Below are 10,348 nucleotides of genomic sequence, written 5' to 3' on the forward strand. Positions count from 1 at the left end.
AAGTATGGCAAGTGATGCTCTTCAGTGAATATTGGTCATAACTAATTGAAAATAATAGTTAATTATCATTTAATTTAATAATGTAAACTGTATTAATAGTAATAAAAAATAACCACATATTTTAAAACTTATTTCGTATAAAATATAAATTGTAAATTTGTAACAGTTGGGTACCTATAGGTATTATAGCCATTAGGTATTATTAGGTAACATAAAATTATATTTCTTATTTCGAAAAAAAAATACGTTTTAGATAGTAAAATAACTACGTCTATCAGTCACATTTTGGTTGTTTTGGCTCTGGTCAGGATATAGCCATAATGCTGTTACGCCAGAGAAATACACAAAACGTTCATCAATATAGATTATAATAAAGTTTTATCCTCTAACAATTTTTGATATTTTGTTATTATTAAAAAAAAAACGGTAACTGTAGACATTTGATGCATTCCTATATCACTTAAATTATAATTTTCTCAAAGCAATTTAAAAATATTAAAATTACATAGATACAGTTATTTTACATATAAGCATTTGAAGTTAAAATGTTGATAACATTCGTCAAAATCACAAAAATGTGCAAATTATTTGGCAATAAAAAAAATAGTTAAATCTTCTACTTTTGTAGCCAAGACTTAAACATTTAATGCAATACCAAGATTCTCATAAATTGTTCTTACAAACACATAAAAATCTTCAAGTTCAAATTTTGAAGAATTTTTATTGCTCTATAGAATTGTATAAAAGGTGATTATATAATTAAAAACCATTTACCAATACATTCATCACTCCTATCAGAATCTAAAAAAAGTAAAATGGCAAAGGTGGTGATTGGAAGGGGGGGGGGCTTTGCACTTTGCAAGCATAGTCCCCCTCCCCTCAAAAATTAAAATAGCAAACATTTTTGGCTAAATTTGTATATCACAGTATGATTTTAGCCCCCCCCCTCTAAAATGCAATCAATTCTCCACCAGTGTCGAGGGGATTCAATATGAAATGGTCACGACTGGATGATGATGATGACTGACAAGAATTTATTGAAAGTTACAGCATTTGCATAATTTTTTAGTTCAACTAATTTATAATCTATAGATAAGCTACAAATATAAACTTATTTATGATTTTGTTCAGTGCAATTTTGTGTAATTTTGCATATGATGACTGATGAGTGATGACAATTAATTAAAACCCCAATGAAATTCCATAATCGAAAAAGTAAATATTAAATTGATACTTTTGTTTAACTATTCTGTGTTTATAGTTATGAATAATGTCAATATGTTATATTAGATTTAGTCAAACAAAAGATTTATAAAAATGTATTTTTTTTATGCATTGCAGGTGTTATATAATACTACTATGCAGTGGTGTACGCAGGATTTTTCAATGGGGGGGGGCTTGAAAATTAGTTACAATCTTATTTTTATTTTGTCCAGTCTAATGATTGGAGACGTTTATTTGAGGTATTTTAAAATGTTTGTAACTTCTATACTTTTCTGTTAGAAAAAATGCTGATCATAAACTTCGATGCCCGATGAATGTTTTTGGAAGCAAATTGTACTTTTAGAGGTCAAATTTGAAAATGCTCAGTGCTTTTTAGAGTTAATTGCAGAAAAAAATGAAAATTTATTAAAATTGTTTGGTAACCAGCTTGGTTATACCGTCCTCACTTGGATTGTATTTGATTAATTAAAATTATTTTTGTTCTGTAAATGTTAATAAAAAATTATTTATCCGGTCAAAAAGCTTAAAAATGTTATACGTAAGTTTTTATTATAGCTAAAATATTAACATAGGCATCAAAGCATCATGGTTATTTTTTATAAGCATTTAAAGTTCAAATTTCGTCAAAACCACAGTTAATTTGTAGTTCAAAACTTATAAAATATTAAATGTGTATAAGCTAAGACTAGAAAATTGAATAAAAGGTCTTTCATACAAGTAGTTCATTTTTTTTCCGAAAAATTACAAATAATTTTAGGAAAATTGGTATGCAAATACAATGTTTTTTTTAAAAATGAATTCATTCCAGTAAGACGTTTATGTAATTTACGTCTTGCTTACTATAGTTGACACTTGAAATTTGATAAATATTTATTTTTTTTAAGTAATAATAATACGTCAATTGGGGGTGGGGGCTTCAATATCCTATCATATACTATTAACTGAGCAATAATTGCATGTGGGTGTATACTGTGTAATCGTACCTACTGCGTGTGTGTCTGTAATTTTTTTCTTAAAAACGGTCCCATGGATTTTGTCAGAATTTCGTAATTAGGATTTTTTTTGATAAAAGGAATTTGTTGAGCAAGGTCTCATCTCCTGAAAAATGTACGCTTCAAGATAAGTTACTATTTAAAAAAAAATATTTTAAATATCAATATTATTTAGTTAAACCAAAGAACATAAAATATTGGAAACATGCGTTTCTATAAAGTGAATAAAATAGTCGATTTAAAAAATAATATTAGTTACGTGGAATATTGCCACGTATAACAGTCGCGATTTATGACAAGGAGTAAAATAAATCATTAAATATGTACGTAGGAAATAATTACTATATTAATATATCATAGTACAGTATAAATATACACGAAACGGGCCAGAGTCAACACGTAATTGATGGTAGGTACCACAAATTCGGCGGTAGGTATAGTCATTAGTCACTAGTCAGCCACGCACCCGCTGCCGCATAAAATAGGAGGACAGTGAACGTGTTAACAACCAGGGATAATTTTAATTTCTCGTTTTTGTTTTTTATTTATAAAACACTCCAACAAAATTCTCGTAACATTCAAACGCACCTATAGTGTGGAAAGAAATATTAAATAGTGCATACTAATATAATATTCTATAATTAACAAATAGATTTCGATGATGAAACTCTTTTCTTGGACATCCAGATTCCAGACGACTTTAAAGATTTCAACCTGACTAATTAAATTGATCAGAATTGATCACTGATGTCATTAAATTCACCACAAATTAAATTTTTTTATAAAACATCTTTATTTTTGTTTTGTTATAAGTAAAATGTAAAAAGAATATAAGTAGGTATAAAACATTTTTATTCAATTAAATATTATTATCAAGTGTTATTTTTAAAAACTGAACACGATGCTAAGCTCGTAATTCGTTACTTTGTTGTATAGCCATTAGCCATTAGGTATATTATATACAAATTCAACAAATTAGATCAAACCATTCAAAGCTCACCATTTTTAAATATAATTATTAATTACAAAACTGGTTCAGTCTTTGGATATTAAATGCAAGCTAGTCAGCCCATATAATTTGTTTCTTGCGTCCCGAGTACCGCCCACCAATAAAAATAAATAAGACAAAAAAAAAAATCATTAATTGAAGTAGTGTCAATTGACACCCACTTCAACCAAACTGTCTGAGTGTATCTCTTTTTATAGGTACCTACGTACTTATTTATTTTATTTATTTTAGTGTATACACTATACAAATTGTAAATATACTTTCTTAAAAAAAAATATGTAATTATTTATCTTAACAGTGAAATTAAAACTTAAAATGTAAGCTGGAGTAAGTATAGTAGGTAGCTATTATGTACGAAGTATATATTACTCATTATGTTTTTCGAGAAAGTGATTGATGATTATTATCGCTTTCAAAATACCTACTAGCTATTTACTAATTACTATAATACAACTAGGTACCTACTACCTATAGGCTATATTATGTATACAAGTGTCAAGAGGAGTTATGTAAATTATATATATATATATATATTAATAATAATAGTAGGGACCTATAGACTATATAGTATTCAATGTGTATTCAGTTAAATTTTTTAACACAAAAAAATATGTATACAAAATATCCAAAATTGTTTGAATAAAGTTAAAGTATAGGTACGAGAAGTATGAATAGCTTAATTATAAATTGAAATCTTAAACCTTTTTGCATTAATCACCTCGATATAATAGATCACACTATCACAATTCACTGGTCATATTTCACAAAAACCATTAATTATATAATATTAATATAAGTATCAATTATCAAGTATGATTATATATAATAGGCAGTGGAACCCGGGGCAAGACGAGACACTTAATGTTTGACTCGTTGTAGTATGTTGAATTTTTCAGAAAAATTCTGAATTTATGTACAATTTTTAAGTCAACGTTCCTTATGTCCGTCAAGTTGGCACCGGCACTTTCTCCAAACAACTCAAAATTAGTATCAACATTTTGCTACGAATTTGATACATTTTGGTTTTTCCGGAAATCCGGAAACAAACATGCCGGTGCTATCTTGACGTAGCACCGGCACTTTCTCCAAACAACTCAAAATTAGTATCTACATTTTGCTACGAATTTGCTACATTTTGCTACACTATTTTTAGAATTTGCTACAATTTGGTGTTTCCGGAAATCCAGGAAATAGAAAATTTCCCAGCACCGGCACTTTCTACAAACAACTCAAAATTGGTATCAACATTTTGCTACGAATTTGCTACATTTTGCTACACTATTTTTATAATTTGCTACAATTTGGTTTTTCCGGAAATCCAGAAACAAACATACCGGTGCTATCTTGGTGCTATCTGCTACGTTGTTTGGAGAAAGTGCCGGTGCTGGGAAATTTTCTATTTTCCGGGATTTCGGAAAAACCAGGGGGTAGCAAATTCCGAGAACAACGTAGCAAAATGTAGCAAATTCGTATCAAAATGTGGATACCAATTTTGAGTTGTTTGTAGAAAGTGCCGGTGCTGGGAAATTTTCTATTTCCTGGATTTATTTTTTAGTATTATGTATTGTTATTAAATATTGTTTAAGTATTTAATAGTTTAAGTTGAATTTAACATGATTTGTCTATCTGGAGCATAATGAGACAAGTCAGGGTTATGATAAAGTATTACCAAAGTCTGGCTATAAAATAAATTATGTTTGTTTAATATTTATGTTTTATTTCTGGGAAATTCTTATAAAGAAGTTCCTATCCATATGTTAATACCTATATTTGAAAAAAAAATTCTATTGGGCATTTATATTTCTCATCCACCTGTCTCGTCCTACCCTATGGTGTGGGTAAAATGGGACCAATTCTGTTTTTTTTACATAAATATTTTGATTTCCATAATATTTTTAAATATTTTTATGTGAGAAATTTTACAACTAAGGAACGTATGTCCGTCAAGTTGGCACCGGCACTTTCTCCAAACAACTCAAAATTAGTATCAACATTTTGCTACGAATTTGCTACATTTTGCTACACTATTTTTAGAATTTGCTACAATTTGGTTTTTCCGGAAATCCAGGAAATAGAAAATTTCCCAGCACCGGCACTTTCTCCAAACAACGTAGCAGATAGCACCAAGATAGCACCGGTATGTTTGTTTCTGGATTTCCGGAAAAACCAAATTGTAGCAAATTATAAAAATAGTGTAGCAAAATGTAGCAAATTCGTAGCAAAATGTTGATACTAATTTTGAGTTGTTTTTTTGAGTTGTTTGTAGAAAGTGCCGGTGCTGGGAAATTTTCTATTTCCTGGATTTCCGGAAAAACCAAATTGTAGCAAATTCTAAAAATAGTGTAGCAAAATGTAGCAAATTCGTAGCAAAATGTTGATACTAATTTTGAGTTGTTTGGAGAAAGTGCCGGTGCCAACTTGACGGACATACGTTCCTTAGTTGTAAAATTTCTCACATAAAAATATTTAAAAATATTATGGAAATCAAAATATTTATGTAAAAAAAACAGAATTGGTCCCATTTTACCCACACCATAGGGTAGGACGAGACAGGTGGATGAGAAATATAAATGCCCAATAGAATTTTTTTTCAAATATAGGTATTAACATATGGATAGGAACTTCTTTATAAGAATTTCCCAGAAATAAAACATAAATATTAAACAAACATAATTTATTTTATAGCCAGACTTTGGTAATACTTTATCATAACCCTGACTTGTCTCATTATGCTCCAGATAGACAAATCATGTTAAATTCAACTTAAACTATTAAATACTTAAACAATATTTAATAACAATACATAATACTAAGCTAAAAAAATTAATTATTCAATTAGAATAGTTTTCGTTAAAAGTTAATAAATTATTCTTGCCTTAAAAAAGCGTTGGACTTTTAACAAACTAAGTCATTTTGAGACGAAATAAAAAAAACACTGATATTATGCCATATATCATTCAGTTAACATAAAATTATTATGAAAAACCATCTAACTTGCCTCCATAAAATATTCTAAAGAGGTTTCAAACATATATTATTATTAATAATTATGGAGGAATAACGCTGTTCCATCTTACCTCGTATATTCATCTAACCCACGATCCCCTTTATATTGTTATTCTTATCCCGAAAAGTAGACAAATCACATATCTTCTTTATATATAAATGTGAAAATGAAAACCTTTGAGGCCTATATGTTCTCGGAAACTACTGAACCGATCGTTATGATTTTTCGTATGATTTAACTCCAAAGCTAGTATCAAAGTTATACCAAGTTTGTCGTTTTTACTTAATATAATCAATTTATATAAAATCCTATCCTAACCTAACCGTACTAAAATCCAATGAATGAAATAAAAAACAAATTTAACCCTTTGTAAATATTAACCTATCTTCTTCCCAGAGGTCTAATCTACCGACTAACTTACTATTATATAAATACACTGACTATAACTATACAGACTAAACTCTGGAACTACTTATCAGATCGTATATGTATATTGACAATAGACAATAATACAAATCAACAAATATGACCGATTAACCAATAGCAACCAATAAATTATACACAGGTGGATTTTCCTAAAATTTTCTTTTATATAAACCTTCTCCGTGAAATACTCTTTCGTTTAAAAAAAAAATCAAGGCATTTATAATATATACAAGAAGATCTGATAAGTAGTTCCAGAGTATAGTCTGTACTCTGTATAGTTATAGTCTGTGTATTTATATATATAAATTAATGTTTGTGGGTAGATTGGACCTCTAGGAAGAATATAGGTCAATTTGCAAAGGGTTAAATTTGTTTTCAGTTTATTCATCGAATTTTAGTATGGTTAGGTTAGAATAGGATTTTGTATAAATTGATTATATTAATCCACTGTAGGTGGAATTAAGTAAAAACGACAAACTTGGTATAACTTTAATACTTTAGATTTATACACTATAATCATACACTTACGAACAAACAGCACGGGGTCCGCGATCTACCGCAGGTAGATTGCCTACCTGATAATGTACTACTGTGAATCAGAATTTTTATTCCAGGCAACGGAAAAGTTAAGATAAATTTTGAACACCATACACCGAATATTAAATAACGAATTGAACAAAGTTTGAGTTATATAGAGTTGATACATTTAACGTAGTGTTCGGGATCAGCTAGTATATTTATGTATTATATAGTGACATATAGTGCCACTCTAACCTCATCTAAATTAAAAACCATAAACAATGTTTACGTAGGTACCTTAACTGTTATTATAAAATATACTTATACAATAGGACCATTAAGTCCCTTTTTTATTACTTTAATCCTCTATAGTTTATACTCTATATAGGAATAGGTAATGTTTGATAAATACCGGTCAGTAGATAATATACCGGTCACCTCGTTATCTAACAAACCAATGAATCCAAAGTATAGTTGACCACAATAAAAGGTTAAGAATTCATACGATAACTTATTCTTGTCAGAACGAAATTATCAAAAAATTTTTCATGTTCACATGTGTATTATTAATTATTAGTTTTTAGCGTTAATTTATCAAAAAAAATTTTTTCTTGCAATCGCAATAATTATGGTAAAAATATTTATAATATATTTCTATTTTATAGATAGGTGCCTATACTTTTAAACAAAATATGAATACCTATTATTATTATACATTCAAATCATGTAACAGTTTTATGGTTTATCGATTAAAAATATTTTCTTATTACGTGTCAAAAGGAGAAATACCGATCAATACCTACCTATATATACCTAATTGTATATGTGTGTGTTGATAATCATTGATACAGCCCAGTATATTTTCTATTGATATTTGTTTTCAGTAACTATTTGTAAGGAACGCTTTTAATTTGAACTATTATATACCAATATACTTATATACCTACCTAATTATGTAAATTTTTTTCAAATTTTTTTAAACTGTTCTCAATAAAAACTTTTCAGTAAAAAAGCTTGACAATTTAATGCTAGGTTCCTTATAAACTTCATTAATGGAAGTTCAGATACATAGGCTCAATTATTTTTTATATGCATTTAAAGTTCAAATTTTGACAAAATTCATCAAATTTCCGAGCATTGCATGTCAGACTATTTTTCAGTTAAGAATTCGTAAAAGTTTTTTCTTTCATAGCTAACATTAGAAATTTTGATAAATCATTCCCACTAATTTTCTTACCTTAAACAATAAGATAAAATTTTACCGTAAACAAATATTAATTTTTTTATAAGCTTTTGAATTTAAAATTTTTAAGATTTTGGATTTTCATTGGTAAATTAACGAATTTTCATCTATCAAAATCTATTGAACATTTTCAAAAGTGATCTGTTAATATTCTAGAGAAATATCTAATCCATATATATATCTACTGTACAGCCCATATCTATAGTCTTAGCCTTAAGAGACATAGAGTATAGGTATGAACTATTTGGAGAACTTCTTAAATTTAAAAAAAGTTATTAGACACAATATATTCGATATATCTATTAGTTATTACCTATTTCCTACTTAGTATATTGAATTCTAAAATTAGTAAGAAATAAACCATCTAAATTTGTATATTTGCTTTTAGCACCACTTAACTTTAATCTTCGAAAACTACATGTCAATAATATTTGTTTAGACCCCCCAACCTACGATCACCTCAAATGTTGTGCATGTATAATAAGTAATAACTAATAAGTATACAAACATATTGTACAATTGTACAAACTACAAATGTATAATAATTTATAATTTTTACGTGGATATATATATTATTTGTAGTTATGGCCTATGCCCTGTATATAATTTGAATATAATACCTGTACGGATGTACTCGTACATTTAAGATAAATCGGTTTAAGGGGACAACTGGCAGTTGTGTACTATATGTTGTAAGTACATATGTGTTTAATATGTGTAAGTGTACAATATTGTAACACGAATATCGATTTATTTTACTCGGTATATATTATATAATTCGATGTAAGTATAATAATAATAATATGTCATGTGACGAGTATATATCATAATTATTATTCATTTATAATATATTTCATGGCTGAATGAGCGATTATGTGAGGACGGATGTATAATTTTTTAGTAAACGTTTTCTTCGTATCACTTTTTAGATCTTATAAAGGTTCTATTCCGGGCTCAGGTCGATTTTATAGGTCAAAGGGTGGTGGAATCGGATGTATATTATATTCGCGAGTGGAGGCGTTTTAATAGCTTTCCGGAGCGCCCTCTGTTTGCTGACCGGACATCTCGACGTGTACCTGTGTCCTGTACGCTATATATACGCAAACCGTCCACCTCGTTGGTCAATCACTCATTAAATTCTGTGTTTGGTTTATGTTTGCAGAACCCTGAAATGATGTTATACGTGAGCGATGAGGTGCTCGTGAGCACATCGTATCCCACATTGTATAATATATAATATATAAGTAGATATAGGTATCATGTGTATATCACCATCGTTACGTTTACAGCCACGCGTGCATATTATATTATTATTGTTATTATTATTATTATATTGGTAGTCGGTTTCAAGCTTAAGCCCCAGCTCAGCGTTACTTATATACAATTTACTGTAATAATATTATTCATTATTATATAAGTAATCGTATTTATATATTGGAGTTTAAATACTCTGCAGAGTATTACACGTATAATTACAATTTACAATACACGGATATTTCACACTGCACGACACACGTATAATAATACCTAATATATTAATATTATGTACCTATATAATATTATAATTTATAACGGCATATCTGCAGTACTACCTATACGAATTTAAATGTTTAGGTGTATAACAAAACAAATACAAAATACGCTGTGTGCGTGAAAACAGGAGGAAACAAAGTACAAACACTTTAAATATAATGTACCGTAATGGCGAGTAATGTATCGCTCATATATATACATATATCATATATGTTATATTTATACGTGTCCTGGGTAGTATATTGTATGTTTGCACATGTGTTCAAATAAATACTTCTCAACACAGTAAAGGTACACACACACACACATAATTATAATGTAAATGATGTTCATAATAATGATACAATATTATAATACCTAGGTATGCTGCATAAATCGCTGAACGCGGGTGAAAT

This window comes from Metopolophium dirhodum, chromosome 1 (genome assembly GCF_019925205.1).
Source record: "Metopolophium dirhodum isolate CAU chromosome 1, ASM1992520v1, whole genome shotgun sequence".
In the NCBI taxonomy this organism is placed as follows: domain Eukaryota; kingdom Metazoa; phylum Arthropoda; class Insecta; order Hemiptera; family Aphididae; genus Metopolophium; species Metopolophium dirhodum.